The sequence below is a fragment of the Lepidochelys kempii genome, chromosome 15 (assembly GCF_965140285.1).
Source record: "Lepidochelys kempii isolate rLepKem1 chromosome 15, rLepKem1.hap1, whole genome shotgun sequence".
Taxonomy (NCBI): domain Eukaryota; kingdom Metazoa; phylum Chordata; order Testudines; family Cheloniidae; genus Lepidochelys; species Lepidochelys kempii.
This window is the reverse complement of record NC_136394.1, coordinates 17,144,859-17,160,478: the sequence shown is the minus strand read 5'-3', so window position 1 is coordinate 17,160,478 and position 15,620 is coordinate 17,144,859. Positions and strand designations below refer to the sequence as shown.

Genomic DNA, 15,620 nt, shown 5'->3' with positions numbered 1-15,620 from the left:
TGTCTAAGTCTATATATAGTGCCTAACACAATGAGGCCAATAGCAGTAAAAAAATCCAGAATAACACAGCTATTCGCAATGCAAAGGAGTTGAGGTCTGGGGAAAAGCAGCTGTACTTTGCAGCCAAATGGGAAAGCTCATAAAGGAGAGAGTGATTTTTTTGGAAGCAGTGAGCCAAGGTTATACCTCAGGATTGAAATGGCTTTAAAAATATTCAGTTACACATATCTCTCAAACAAGTAGAGAGCTATTAGTAATTATTTGTATTATAGCACTTAAGAACCATCTCTCTACACTTTCATTTGCTCTTTATACTGGCATCCCACAGAATATTGAATAAAGTTCAAGGACTTTTTCCTTATCTTTAAGGTGCTCTATTGTTTAGGCCCAGAATATTTAGAAGACCATCTAAAGCTCTGGGATGAGGACCATGGTCGACAACTTTGCTCTCTGGCAAAGCGGAACTCTACAATAAGGGTAAAGCTCATCTGTGTAGAAGACAGGCATTTCTCAGTGGCTAGTCTGAGATTGTAAAATGAACCTGCCTTCCCGGAACTAAGGATCATTACAAACCTCACCACCTTCTGCTCCAAGTGGAAGGTGTCTTCCTTGCCTTTTCTAATAGGATAGGAACATGTATATTTTTAAAAAAAGAAACCCAAACAAGACACTCCACTGCATACACTTCTCCCCCCGCCCGGGTAAGGGACTAGAGAACAAACACCACATGGCCGCTGTTGGCCATACTACTTAATGCACTACTGCAAGGTTCTCAGATACTGTGGCGGTGAGTGTGTTCTAAGAACCTGTATAGAATAGCTATCGCTGGCCTGAGGAACTAAAGTGGAATCAAATATGCACAAGAGCCTGCTGACACAACACAGTTATTGGCTCATCTAGGTGCACAAACTTGTGTGGGTAGAATTTACCTATACAAGAGTCCAGAATGAGAGTAGCTATAATCAGATGAGCAAAAAGGCTGGAATAGGCAGATTCTTTTCTCGAGTTCAGGATTGATTGTTCTTACTGCCTGTAGTAGTTGCACTGAAGATAAAATATTTGCACCAGGTCGGAGGGTGCTAATTGGTGAAAATAAATCAGGCAAGGAATTTTCCTCTACCGATTGTAGAGAAGTTATAATAAAGGAAATTATTCAGGAATAAAACATTTACACAAATATTAATAATTCATAGCCTGATTCTCCTCTAACTTACCCCTGATTTATACCAGTTTAACTTCATTGGATGCAGTGGAGTTATTGGTGTATTTAAGAGAATCATACACCAAGTTTACTTCTCCGGGGGAGGCATTTGACATTTCATTGCCTGCTAGCATTGTCTGTCTTGAAGCAAATGTCACTTGAGACTTTTCTAATAAGGGACAAAAAAAATATTTGAGCACTCTTGTCATTTCAGATAAAATCAAGTGACTGAGGTCCCTTCCAACCCTGATATTCTATGATTCTATGACTGATTTCTGATAAGTCAAAATATCAGGTTTTTGGAGGTTTCTTCCCTTCCCTAATAATTATAATTGTTGACATGTATTGTTTGTGCAAGGAACTTTTGAGAGTCAGTTCTTTATGGAAAGCTATGTAAAATACTTTTGAGGTTATGAAATGGAAAGAAATGAAATGGTATGGGGAATGTCAAGATCAAGGTCAATAAGTACAAGGAATGTTTAATATTCTGGGGTTATTCCTTCAAAGAGACCTGCTCAGTGCATCTTTGAACTGGCCTTTGAGAGTTTAGGGCAGTCATTGAAAGATGAAGGCACCCTATACCATGCAGGATTGGACCCTTAGGAAATGGGCTGTTGTTACTAATGTGATACAGACATGCTCAGTTCATGTTTATGTGCCTCACTCTCATGTCTGAATACTTTGATATAAGAAGTTCCTGATAACTTAAGATACTACAGTAGGCATTTTAGCCAGATATTCTGGCTGGTGGATACAAAGTGGAGAAGTCTTAACCCAAAAGTTGTGTAGGAAGGTGTTTATTCACCCTTGGGTTATGCTGTCTTCTGCTGGGAGAATCCAAGTTGTGAAGTCCACAGGATAGGGGTCTCAGTGGTGCAAGCCACTTCCATCTCCCATGAGTGACATATGACTGACCAATGCAACTCCCAAAATAGCCAGAGCCAGTCAGGGAGGGCTGGCTGGACAGGTTAATGGGCTAGGGCAGGTGTAGGCAGTTATTTGGTGCATCCCATGAGCATCCTTGATGAGTGGGACTCCACTGTTTAAAGCTACCGTCTCATGGCTCAAAAGTTTGGAGTCCATGTCCCCAACTAAGAGTATATTGGAGAGAATTACTTTATCTGGATGAGTGTGGAGAGAAAGCCCTCTAGAGTAGACTTATTTACCATTTAAATGTACGATTTGAAATTATTTAACACAAACTAGAAATTAGCATTTAGCAAAATGCAGGGTTCACAAAGGTTGTTCTAAAGTTGCAGAAGTTCCTGCTGCCATTTTATATAGCTGGTTACAAAGTATAGTGTATATGATCTTTTAATGTGTTGTGGTCCACCAGTAGATATATCTTCCATAATCTTTTTTGTTTCTATCAAATATTTCTCAACATCTTGAATATTATGCATTGCTTTTCTACAGTACTCTTAGTGACTGCTGCAGGAACTCTTAGTTAACTCAGCTGGAACATCTTGGCCTCTTGGAGGTCTTCTGTTACATTCCGAGTAAAAAATAACTGCCTACTTGTGTGGTATTTTGATTCCCTTCCTTCCCCTACCCTTTCTTGTTTAGGGTTGTTTTGCAGGCTAAATTTAAGACGGCTGTTGGGAATGATAAACCCAAGATGATTGTAAAAGATATTGTCTGTTGGCATGTGTACAACTGGGAGGATCAGAACAATGGAAGGTTAATGTTTTGGATAAGCTGGAAAACATTGTTTAAAGTAATTCACAATGTTCCTGTCGTTTAGGGTGGATAAAACAAACTGAAAATGTTTTTCCCCTGTTTATGCACATTTTTCAAGTGCCGCAGAAGCTGATGTAATACTGTGACTGATTCTGTGAAGGGGTTAAGTGTCTTCTGTGAAGTATTAAGTACCATCTTCCACAATCATATTGGAGGGACCATGGTCATGGAACTAAGGATTCAAAGTTTTCTGCATTATGTCTAGAGCTGTTCTATAAGAGACATTCACCCTTTAGTGTGTTGAGAACAGCTAATATGGAGGAGCTTCTGAATATTTATAAGAGACTTATTAAGCTAGTTCTCAGTGCAGTAGTTCACTGACTATACTCATTACTTCCCAATAAGTGCTGTGCTAGAAGATTGTTAGAGCTTATGATACACCGCTAGATTAAGTGTTCTTTTCCATCATTTTTTCTTTCATTAACGGTGTTAAGCAATGTTACTTATTCAGCAAGTTAAAATTACATTTCCACTTTTATTGCTGCTGTACTTCTAGTTTTGGCCTGGTTCCTAAGAAATCCATACCTTTTGGGAGCTGCAGTTTGGCAGACTAAACTTTTCTAACAAGGTTATAAATGATGACTGGAGGGCTTGTTTGCCTCTATTGCTGCTTGACTTGGTTTGTGTGACACAACAGGGCAGGACAAAGGAGGTCCAAAAACACATCTGACATATACCCCATATAATTTTAACACCAGAGACTTTGTGAGACAAAAGGCTAAATGCAAGTTTTATCAGCAGGTGATTGTAGCTGTGTAATTCACATACTGTTTGTTTTGTAAAGCAGAATCACACTAGCCTGTTCTAATAGACTTGTAACAGTGCTTTAACTGGGTGGGCCAGGTCCTGGTTAGACTGCTTAGTCTTTACTCACATGAAAGTTACTAGTGCTTCAGTACGAGCTAAGATTGTGCTATTTGGTTTCCTCACAGGATGGCTGGCCTAGTAGTAAAGTAGGTCCAACTCCTCTGTGCCAGAACAGGTACTCCTATTTGGCCAACTAAGACAAAAGGGCAGTGGGGGGAGTGGTAAAGGTTTAGTGAAAGAGAAACTCAGTGAATCAGATCAGACTGAGTCAGCCAGGAGGCAACAGCTGCCAGAACCCTGAGACTGTGTGGTTCGTGGGAGAAGGTTGAAGGCAAGAGAGCAGCAAGAGGTTGATGGCCCTAAGCCAGGGCTGGAGGAGCAGCAAAGAAAGTTGCCTTCTGGCTCTAAACTGGAGAGGGCTGAAGGCAAGGGAGCAGTGGAGGAGTTTACCACTGATATGTCCAGGGCCGGAGAGCAGAACGCAGAGAAACAGAGAGAGGGCTAGGGGAATGAGGGCTGCTCTACCAGTAAAGATGATCTTCCAGCAGAGAGCCTGTGGGGGCTCTGGCTGTGAAGGACTGGGTTTTAAGAACTGTATACATGGATGGTGATATGGATTACATCTTAGGGCTTGTTAGAAACTATTTGCAGTATGTTTGGTAATAAAGTGGTCCCCAGGAAGGATTAAGCAAGAGAGTCTAGCATAGAGTTTGAGGTAACTGAAAGGGGAAATTGAGGCAGCCATGCTGCAGGAGGGCATCCTAGGTGGAGTCACCCAGTAATGGCCACTTGTCAGCAAAGTAAGGGACAATCAGTCATGCTTTATAAACAGAACCTAATATAAAGGGTTAATAAAAGTTATGAACTTCTTACAGGCATAAGTAGTATGTGTTACAGACAACTATAAGCACATCCTTGTAAGTGTTACAGGTGGTTATCTAACCATTCCTATAAGCAACCTGTTGATCTGCTGGACTTATAACAATCTATAATTGATCTTTATTAAACCATTTCACTCTTTTTAAACTGCTAGTAGGATCTTAATGTAAATTGTGACTAACTATTAATGTGCAAAAATCCACTTTGAATTTTTCTGGTTTTTTAATTCTGATTGGTTGATTATTTCTGGTTATGGCTATACTGAACCCACATGGTTATTTCCTGGGCGGGGAGACGGGGTGGGGGGGAAGTTATGTGCATTTCACACACAATGAGAGAAGAGTCCAACCCATGTTAGGATAAGAACACAAGAATTACCATTCTGGATCAGACCCCTGGTTCATCTAGTCCAATATCTTACCTCTGAAAGTGGCCAAAACCAGATGCTTCTAAGGAAGATGCAAGAAGCGTCACAGCAGATGCGTCACAGCAGTCTTCCCCTTCCCCGCCCCACTTTGCGGGTCTCATCCTAACACCCAATAGTTTGAGACTACCTTAAACCCTGTAGCATGATGTTTAGTATCCCTTCCAAAATGTCTGGATAGTCTTGTTACACATAAGTCTCCAGATCATCTTTGAATCTTGCTGAATTCTTGGCCTCATTGTCACAGGCCATGCCTGAGTTCCATGGTTTATTTACACATTGTGTGAGGTTTTTTCCCCCCCTTTTGTCACTTTTGAACTTGCCATCTTTCACAGACTGTCCCTTTGTTCTTGTGTTAGGAGACGTACCATTTGCTATTTTATTTACACTTATGTTCCTTCATTCTTTTCCTTTCTAAAGTTAGCAATTCCTTCAGATGAAAGTGAATCAGGGCCAGCTGCCTCCTGTGCACCTGCTTGTAGTCAGACATCACTCTGTGGTGCACTGCTACCCATTTCTCCCCTCTTCAGGGCCCTTTAACTTAGCGTCCACAGGTAATTAAAACATTCCCCTCCTGGGGTTCCATTACTGAGTCCTTAAATTCCCGCCCCCCAGGCTTCAACCCAAGTTCATTCATTTTCTCCCTTTAGGTAGCGAGTTCCTAGACCTTCTACCAAGAACTAGGTCCCAGATCAAAACGTTTCAAGGCTTCACCTGGCTGGTGCTCATCCCTCTGGCTTCAAGGCCCCCAAGCCCTCCTCCCAGTCAGGCTCTCTAGTAGATGCTGGTCCCAGTACTCCCAGTAGGTTTGCCATCCCTCCAGGATTGTCCTGGAGTCTCCAGGAATTAAAGATTTTGATGAAACTGTCCAACCAAAACTGGCAACCCTAACTCCCAGACTTTACTTGGCTGAAGCTCAGACTTCTGGTTCTGCTTCCAGGCCTAAACCCTTCTCTCAATCAGTGTCTAGCTGAAGCCTCTTGCCCTCTTGGGGCCTTCCCTGTAGAAGCCTTTCACACAATCTGTAGTCTCTGTATGATTCCCTGGGCATCTCCTTTTCATTGCAGCCTCCTGCTGCTCTCTATGCGGTGGAGTCACCCTGACCTCTCCCAAGTGTGGCTCATTCTGTAATCAGGGTTGACTAGCTCTAGCCCTTTAAGAGTGAGCCACCCTGTTACAGAGAGGTTTTCAATGCACTGTTAGAAGTCATAAGCAGATATGAAATACCCATCGCAGTGAGAGGCCTTGCATTCTTTGCATCTTATGCCAGCCATGTTGCAAGGTTTATGCTACAGATTAAATACCTGGAAGGTATCAGTCTTTCTCGGCTGCCATCTAATACTGTCTGCGAAGTGGAAAGTTTCTAGGCCAAACCAAGCACTTGGATGTCCCGTCCCCCCCCTCCTCAGACTGTTACATTTTCTCCCTTTTTATTTACTTGCACTCTGCAACTCTCCGCTTAATTCTAGACATAATTTCAGGACTCAAGAAACTATAGCCAGCAACTCAGGGTCACTCTATCTCTGCATGAGGGCAAACCTCTTCTTGGTTTGTATTGATTCTCAGACAAATATTATAGTCAGTTATTTGAAATTGAAGATTGAATTTCTTCTGGTTGGAAAAGGTCATTTCTGATTGGTATGAGAACATTCATTTACTCATAATCTTTGAATAGACTAAACACTGCATATACCATATGTGCTGACAAAACAAGTTTAACTGGAGGGAGGCACATTTGGTCATTTGAAGCTACAGTTGGCACTACGAAAAGCTTATCCTTGTTTGCATTAGAGATTCCCCCCCAAACTGCACACTGATTCCAACAGTGATGAGTGGCATCAGCAAAACAAGTAGTGAAGACTTGCCCTACTAACGAAATGAGAGCCCATATATAACTAACATTAAAGCTATCTTGGCATTTTGTGGAATAATTGAATTTCCCTAACACAAGTTTCCTTATGTGTGTGTCTCTCCAATCGGTGAGGAATGGACTAAGGTCTTGGGTATAAAGGGCCCCAGGCTACCCATACATGGGTGGAAGAGTGAGCCCACTAAAAGGGCACAAGTTATTGTCCAAAAGAACCGCAATAACTCTTAAATACAGACTGGTAAGGCCAGAACTGCAAGGCTGGTGAACATATTCCATTCCAAAATGGACATTTCAAAGCTGTCCCAATCCTAAGTAAACAAGGGCTAGAGCAGCAGGAGCCGCCGCTGCCACTGGGGAGTTTGGCCTGCTCCTTCCCTGCTGCACACAGGGAACCTTTAAGGATTCAGATTCTAGGAACCACATGAAAGAAGTGTCTGTGTGGGGAAATTACAAGTGACCCCCCTCCTCCTCCTTTCTCAACCCAAACATTGGGGATGCCTGCACAGTAGGGAGCAAATGGACAGTATTCTGGCCACTTTAGCATGCTATGCTGCAGAGAGTAAGGGATTTCCAGCCATACATTGTTCTAGGAGCTGTATTCTTGTAATAAGAGGATGATGGGGACACCTTGAAAATAGTCTGGAAAAGCCATGATTATGTTTACTATGAATTTCTCACTGAAATAAATTCCTCCCCTCTGTGATGAGATTTATGCAGAATATCAAGGAAGGACCTGCTGTGGTTTTCATGTGAAGAGTAACTGTTTATAGGCAGTGTTGTTGGCTTTTATGGGGTGGGTTTTTTTGTTTTTTTTTAAAGTTCCAGCTCCTGGAGACATGAGAATTTAACCTTTCATTTAAAAAGTTTCTAGCCTCCATGTTTGCAGAGAAAAGTTGGAAAATGGGACTCCAAAAGGCTCCAAACCAGAAAAGAGAGACCAAAAATGTAGTTTTTAAATTCATGGTTTTTAAGCTAGTCATGTTTTTTGGGGTCCTGACTCGTGATTTTTAAACACTTGGGGTTGGCAGTTTTTACATATAGGGTCACATTATGGCAGGTCCACTGCTAGATGGAAGGGTTGGTGCAAGCAGCACACTTCTCCTTCCAGCACTCCCTTGGAGGAGTGCAGGGTGAGAGAAAGCTTGCCAGCACTGCCAGAATCTTTCCACATGCGTTTTTTGAGCTCCATGGAAATCAGAGGGAGTTGAGAGTTTCAAATCCTTGTAAACACACCACACTGGTAGGGTTGCCAGGCATCCATTTTTTGACCGGAACACCCAGTTGAAAAGGGACCCTGGCAGCTCTGGTCGGCACTGCCGTCAGGGCTCTTAAAAGTCTGGGCGGCGGCACAGCAGGGGCCCGGGGCTAAAGCAGGCTCCCTGCCTGCCCTAGCTCTGCATGGTTCCCAGAAGCGGCAGCCAGGTCCTTGCAGCCACTAGGCGCGTGGGTGGCCAGGGATGCTCCGTGTGCTGTCCCTGCCCCTAGTGCCAGCTCCGCAGCTCCCATTGGCCGGAAACTGCGACTAATGGGAACTGCGGGGGCAGCACCTGCAGGCGTGAGGGCAGCATGCGGAGCCTCCCTGGCCGCCCATGTGTCGGGAGCCGCGGTAAGTGCTGCCAGGACCCCGAACCCTCTCCCAAACCCCAACCCACTGCCCCAGCATGGAGTGCCCTCCCGCACCCAAACTCTGGAGCCTTCAGCCCCCAAATCCCCTGCCCCGGCCCCCTCCTGCACTCCAAATCCCTCATCTCCAGCCCCAACCCAGAGCCTGCACCCCCAGCTGGAGTCCTCATCCCCCTACCGCACCCCAACCTCCTGCCCCAGGCTGGTGAGAGTGAGTGATGGAGGGAGGGGGGATGGAGCGAGCAGGGACGGAGCCTTGGAGAAGAGGTGGGGATAAGGCTGGGATGTTTGGTTTTGTGCGATTAGAAAGTTGGCAACCCTATACACAGGTAAGAGTCTCATTGTCTGCAGTAGGAGTTTTTGCTTGTAGTATCAGGGCCCACAATAAGAATATTAGAATTTAAGATTTTGGTCCAGTTTGATTGAGTTCTCTTATCTTACTATTGGAGACATGAATTAAGATGGGTTCAGTCAACATTTATTCTTTTTTGATCAGATTCTTAATGGTGAATGTTGTGTAGGCTACACATGGCATTGTTTTTTTTTAAAATGAGAACTGTGAGAGCATCTTAAAAGTGGACCATGCAATATGGCCCTCGTTTTGTATTTCCTAATATTTTAATTAACATTAATAAACATTTTTAAACTTTAGCAGGTTCCTACCTGTAACATTGCCCCACCGAAGTCTTTGTTTTTAGTCCTATCTCTGATTTTTTTCACTCTTTACTTTTACCTTTGGCTAAAAGAAGTGCAGTGTATGTATGTTTTATTTGTGGAAAGTTTGCTAATGGGGAATAAGATGTTCTAAACTAAGTAATGCCAGAATTCTGCCCCTGACCTCCAGGTTGAATTGCTCAGCAGATGAAGTCTGAATTGCTAATAGAAATGATACTTTGGGAGAACATTGTTGCCCAAGGTTGGGTTTGTACAGATTCAACACATTTCTCTGACTACCAGCTCCCTTCAGTGCTGCTTCTGGAACACAGTGACCCTATTAAACCACTTTCATTTTGTGACAAATATATTTTCTGTGTAGGTGTTTAACTTGCCAGTATGTTTCTTCCATTTGTAATGGGATTTTTCCTTAGTACTCCTTTTGCTAAACATGATGTGGGACTAAATGGCGCTTACTTATCAGAGCTGATGTAGATAAACAAAGCATCCTGTTTACTAATTACATCAAATAAACCTGCATCAAATGACTTCCCGTAGTTATTGGAAGTTTCTATATTAAGACATGATGTTGCCCTGTACTTATAAATTACCAAACCAGGCAGAAAATTTACAAGGGAAGATAGACACATCCTGAGACACTCAAATACTGTATGGTAGCGAAATTCTGACTGGCCTTTGACAATTGGAAAAAAACAGATCATATGTGGCTTGTAACTGATAATTGGATTTTTTTCCAAAATACATGTGTTATGAAATTAAAGTTCTAACCAGTGTTGTATAAGATAGAAGAGAAAGTGGAGGGCTTTTTTTGTTAGCAGTATAGAGATACATTAACGGTGCAAAACTTAGAGCACCAAGACTGAATTTTTCTGCTTATGCTGATCAAGTACAATTAAAACATATATTATTTGGTCTAGGTAATACTTAGCCCTGCCATGAGTACAGGGAACTGGACTAGATCTCTTGAGGTCCCTTCCAGTCCTACGATTCTATGATTTGAATGCATAATGTTGCTTTAAAATTAAGTTAAGAATTTTTCTACCTTTTCTATGTGTGCAATGACAACATATGTAAAGACCACTGGAGATATATTTGGGAGTGTATTCACTCCTTTTCTATTTTTTCATCCTCTGTCAGATTGATTAAAAGTTTTTTAAGACAAATTTCAAAAACTTGTCAGATTTATTAGTGTTGGTCAAGAGTTCTCTGGCACTGACATCCAAGACCCCTGCTTTTTTATATATATAATTATGCTATAGAATTCAGGGATGAAGAGTGATCTTTTTTAGATCAATGTCTTACAAGATCAGAGTAAAATCCATCCCCTTTTCTATCTAGCACAAGCCACAGTCTGCCAAGATGCTTTTTATTTGTTTTCTGGATTGTTTGTATTATTGTTCCACCTGTTTTGGAAGAAGAATTTCAGAAACTTTGATAGGTAGATTAGAGAAGTTGTCTTGTAGCTTCGTAAGTATGTGTAATGCGAGGACATACAATTTTGTTACTTCCTGCAGCTAAAGGCACCACACTAGATTACGTTCACACTGGTGCTAAAAATCACAGAAAGGGGACAAAGCACCTTCCTTAGCATATCTGGAGTTTTATTTATGTATGTGATTCAAGAAAAATTTCTTGATGGCTGTATTCTGGTAGTTTTAATCCATTATGTGGTTAATGTAATCTACCACTGGGCACTGTTGTTTTTGCTCCTGGTATATTTTCCAGTCTCACTTTAGACATCCTCAGTCCTGTGGTAAATTATCCTTAATGGATTGGATTAACTAATACAATTAAACAAGATATTTCTTCTGAATATTAATTCCAGCCAGACTAATAATAGAATCATAGAAATATAAGCATGGAAGGGACCTTGATAGATCATCTAGTGCAGGCCCCTGCACTGAGGCAGGACTAAGTATTCTCTCCATCTCTGACAGATGTACATGGAACCACTGGTTCTTACAGGAGAAATGCCAAAGTTGTGTATTTTTGTAGGCAAGGTTACTTATTTGTTTCTAATACAGGGCTATTTTAGCATGTGTTATATGGCACTGGATTTTGGTTTTTAAGACGACATGATTAGTGTACCTGTAACAATAGTAATAATTAAACAGGCCACCATGTGTTAGGTCACTGATTTCAAGCACAGGCCTACCATTCTCCAAAATATATTTTTAAAAAAGAATAGGAGAGGAGTCTGTTATACTGTATCTTGCATTATATTTTTAATGCATTGTGATTTTTTTGAATTTTGTTGTAAAGAGGTTTCAGCAGAAGCCTACTCAGTTGCCTAGCAGCATCTGAACCAAATGGGAAATGCCTTCTGTGACTTTGCCTTGTCATAAGCAGTGACTCTGAAGATCACTGAAAGTCATATCATTGCAGCTTTACTCCCTGGGTACAACACTGCATTTTTAAAAACCATATTAGGTTGAGAAGCTGTATGTTGGCACTCAGCTCCATACAATAGTACTTCCAGTCTTGGCACAATTTCTGGAACAATGGTCTCTCTGCTTGTGTTTTTCAGGGACATCCACATGCTTATTAAGTTTTGCTTTGCGAACGGCGGAAGAAGGTTGTCAAATTGGCTGAAAGAATGGTAAGAGCTGTCAGTTTTCAAAGATACAAGGATGTTTTTCTGTTATTAACACAAATTTTCACAGCTGTGGAATCTAGATTCAAAAACTGCTGCTTCCCTCTCTCTCCTACTCCTTGCTGTTGCAGACTGTCTGACAATTGTCATTCTTTGCCTCACAAGAAAAGCAATGAAAGACTAAATTCATTTTCTGGAAATAATCTATAGTGGCCTTTCCGTCAAACAACAGGACTATTGAATTGAGTGTATTTGTAAATTTAAGATATGCAAGAATTTGAATCCGTTTATTTGGCACAGCAAAAAAAACAAAACAAAACCTATGGAAAAACAAATGCCAGGCTAATCAAAATGTTGGTTAATTAACAGACTATTGTAACAACAACAATAAAGCCTTCAAAACTTTATAAATGGATCCTTTTAAAGTGTTTCTGCTGGCAACCCACTTCTAGATAAGAGGTAAACTGGTTTCCTGCCTCTTCATCAAGGCTATAATATTATTTGACCTCAAAAAACTGCAGTTCTGTGTCCAGTTGTAATGGTACTGGCTGTGTATGACTATGCCCTCACAAGGCAAAGGTCCTTACCACTACTGCCAGCTAGGGGAAATCTTTAGCTCAAGTGGTAGGGACCTATGTTTTTGAAGTAAAAGGATCAAGCTTTAATAATTTCTCTGTCGGTGTCATTTACCTAGTATTTGTATTTTTCTGCAGTACATGGATGTTACACAGGTATCATGATGGCAGTTACCTACTTGTGAGGTAGCATTTATGGTTTCTTGCAGTACTTGACCCTCAGGCTGCTTATCTAGTGTTCAATGAATAGTTCTCACTAGAACAGTGCAGGCAGAAGAGCTGAAGACCAAACATTTCACTTTGATTACCTTAATTTTAGGGGACCATTCCTGGGGTAGCTAACCCTACCCTGCCACCAGACAGAAGTTTTCTGATGCTAGGTAAAGCAATTAACAACTAGTCCTTTGGAATAAAGTAGGTACATGTCATGCTTTAGGTGTAATTTAAAAGACTAGTCTTAAGTATGACTAAAGACAGAAGGCAGCTATGCTTACAAAATGAGAAAGTTAGTCACACAAATCCAAAGTTTTTAAACCGTTCAGTTTTCCAATGTTTCTGAAGTGTTCTCTTGGTAACATTATCTTCAGAATAATCAGATTATTGGATAAAGAGGAAATACTATTAATATGGGAGGATGGAAGCAAGGCTAAGAGTTATGACTTCTTAACATGATAAGTAATATATAGGAGGCAGGTGATGGTCCTACATGAGTTTGCTAATACATAGAGTTTTTAGAAAGCTACTAGAAAATAGAAGTGTGGCAGGAACTGGATAGAGATCTCCCCTATCAAACCTCTTATTTGTTCAGAATTATGGCAAAACAGCAGACAGTATAGCCATTGGCATAAAAATTAGATACTGTCGGTATGGGCATGAATAAGCAACCAATTATTCCTTTAGTGAGTATTTGTGAAGAAAAGGGGGAATCTCCAACTTTTAAAACATTGCTGCTGCATTGCATTGGAAAGGGCTTACCAGTGTTACAGCCTAGTGATTAGGTTTCTGGCTACAATTCTCCCCCATCTCTAGTGTCCCCTGCTAGTGGTCACTCCAGCGAAGTGGCAATCTCTCTTTTAGCAGATAGTAATTCAGCCCTCCAGTCAGATCATCATTGAAGTCTGCCCCTTTTCGGGGCCACAGAGTCCAACAAAGTATAGAAGTCCAGCATTCCCTCAAAAAGGAGAGTCTGTCCTAACCAGGGCCCCTCAAAGACCTCACACCCTTACTTCAGGGCTTATGATGACTTTATCCTCCTTATCTCCAGAAGGTGTGTGTTTATACTGCCCTCATGGCTGGCTGGTAGGGGAGCCCAGGCCCTTCTTCTCTACCAAGCTCCAACCCAGGGCCCTGCAAAATAGCATTAAGATCAAGTACCCAGGAATGTTTGGAGGCTGCCTCCCTAGACCACTTCCTACTATTTCCCTTCCCAATCCAGGACATGGTCACAGTCTCACCAACGTTCCAAGACAAGATAGTGTGAAGCATTCCTTAATCCTTAAGGACAAGCTTTTTCAGCACCTAGGATAGCTGCTGCTACTTGCACACCCCTCCACCACAGTCTCCCACTATACCAGTGTTTCTCAACGAATTTACCATTGTGGGCCGCGTATGTAGCTCTGTATGTGTTATGTGGGCTGCATCCGCACAGTATATATATAGTATCTGTATGGCCCTGGGAATCTTACATGGGCTGCAGCTGGGTGCTGGTTGGGTCGCAAGTGGCTCGCAGGTTGAGAACCACTGCACTATACCCGACTGAGGAGCTATCTTCACCAGGGCTATCTGGCTCTGTTTTAACTCCTCCTCCAGATAGAGCAAGCTTTGCAGCTGCAGTGGAGCAGGGCTGGTTGAGTCCAGAACAGCTTCTTAACCCCTTCTATCTGAGTGTAATGTTTATATACCTCATCACAGGCAGTAATTGTCATTACAAAAGTTATTTTTTATAGAGTTTGTGACTAAAACTGATTTGCTTGTTTCAGGAATTAGATGTGCTCTTTTCTCATTTTAAAGAAGGCGTCACCTTACATCAGGACAACCATACATTTTCTGAATGATGGCGCTTTCAGTTGATTGCTTATCAGACCTGGGAGTATGTTGGCTAGTTTCTCTACAGAGCATAGCCTGCTTGTTCAGACAGCTTACTTCTAAAATATTTTTAGGATTATTTTAATTGATCATTGATTGGTGGATAGTGATCTTAAAATTTTATTGAATTTTCCACAAGCCGTAGAGAACTTGATGGAAAATCTTAAAAGCCAGAACCATTTTGGACCTGCTCATACTCCCATCAAACTCAGTGGTTTAATTTCCATTGCTTTCCGTAGGAGCAGTACCAGTCCTATAAGTGTAGAAATTGTGCCATTTCTTTCAAGCACAATTATAATCCTGTGCTACAGCTAGACTCCCACAAGAAGCTGTGTAACCATCTATACAGTTGGTATGAAGAAAGGAGTTTGCTTTCATACACTATGTTTGGGTATGGGTAGGGATTTTTAGGTGCTTCTGCCCAGGGCCGGCTCTAGGCACCAGCTAAACAAGCTGGTGCCTTGGGCGGTGCTGCTGAAGGGGCGGCACTCCGGCTGTTCTTGGGGTGGCGCTCCAGTAGCCCCGGCGGCAATTCGGCGGCAGCCCCTCTTCATTGTTTCCCACGGCGGCAATTCAGCGGTGACTCTTTTGACTTGGGTCTCACCATCGGCGGCAATTCGGCAGGTTTTTTTTTTACTGCTTGGGGCGGCAAAAAACGTAGAGCCGGCCCTGTTTCTGCCAGGCCATCCATATTGTCCTCTTGTCCCTTTAACTCCAAAACACATTGTACCATTAGCAGACCAAGGTTAGAGAATTTTTTTTTCAAGTGTTCAGGCTGTTTTCCATTTCCTCTACTGCATATGGGGCCTGATCCTTAGAGGTGCTAAGAACCCTCTTTAGATAGACTTCAGAGAAATTTGCAGGTGCTGAGCACTTGTTGGGATCAGGTATATAGTGAACATTAATGGCTAAATTCTGCAGCCCCAGACATCACTGGTCACATCCTCAGGGATTCAGGAGAGAGCTTCAGAACCACTCTACACATCTCAGTACTGTGCTAAAATTAAAAGGAGGAATTCAATTTTAACTGTAGGTTTTGAGTTTTCTAAAATTGCATATTATTTCAGCTCTGCAATCTTTCAAGCCAATATTATGAAAACAATAATTTCATATGTCCTAACCTCATTCTTGCATAGACAGTTATTTTC

General features: G+C 41.9%; 1 protein-coding gene across 9 annotated transcripts in view; it reads left to right on the top strand.

Annotated features, from left to right (window-relative positions):
• Window positions 1-15,620, top strand: part of ARVCF (ARVCF delta catenin family member) — a 444,466-nt gene that overhangs the window by 18,141 nt on the left and 410,705 nt on the right. For all 9 annotated transcript variants that reach the window (XM_073313188.2, XM_073313190.2, XM_073313197.2 and 6 more), the window contains exon 2: window positions 11,747-11,818. The gene's annotated coding sequence lies outside the window, so the exon portion shown is untranslated. The remainder of the gene's footprint in view (window positions 1-11,746; window positions 11,819-15,620) is intronic.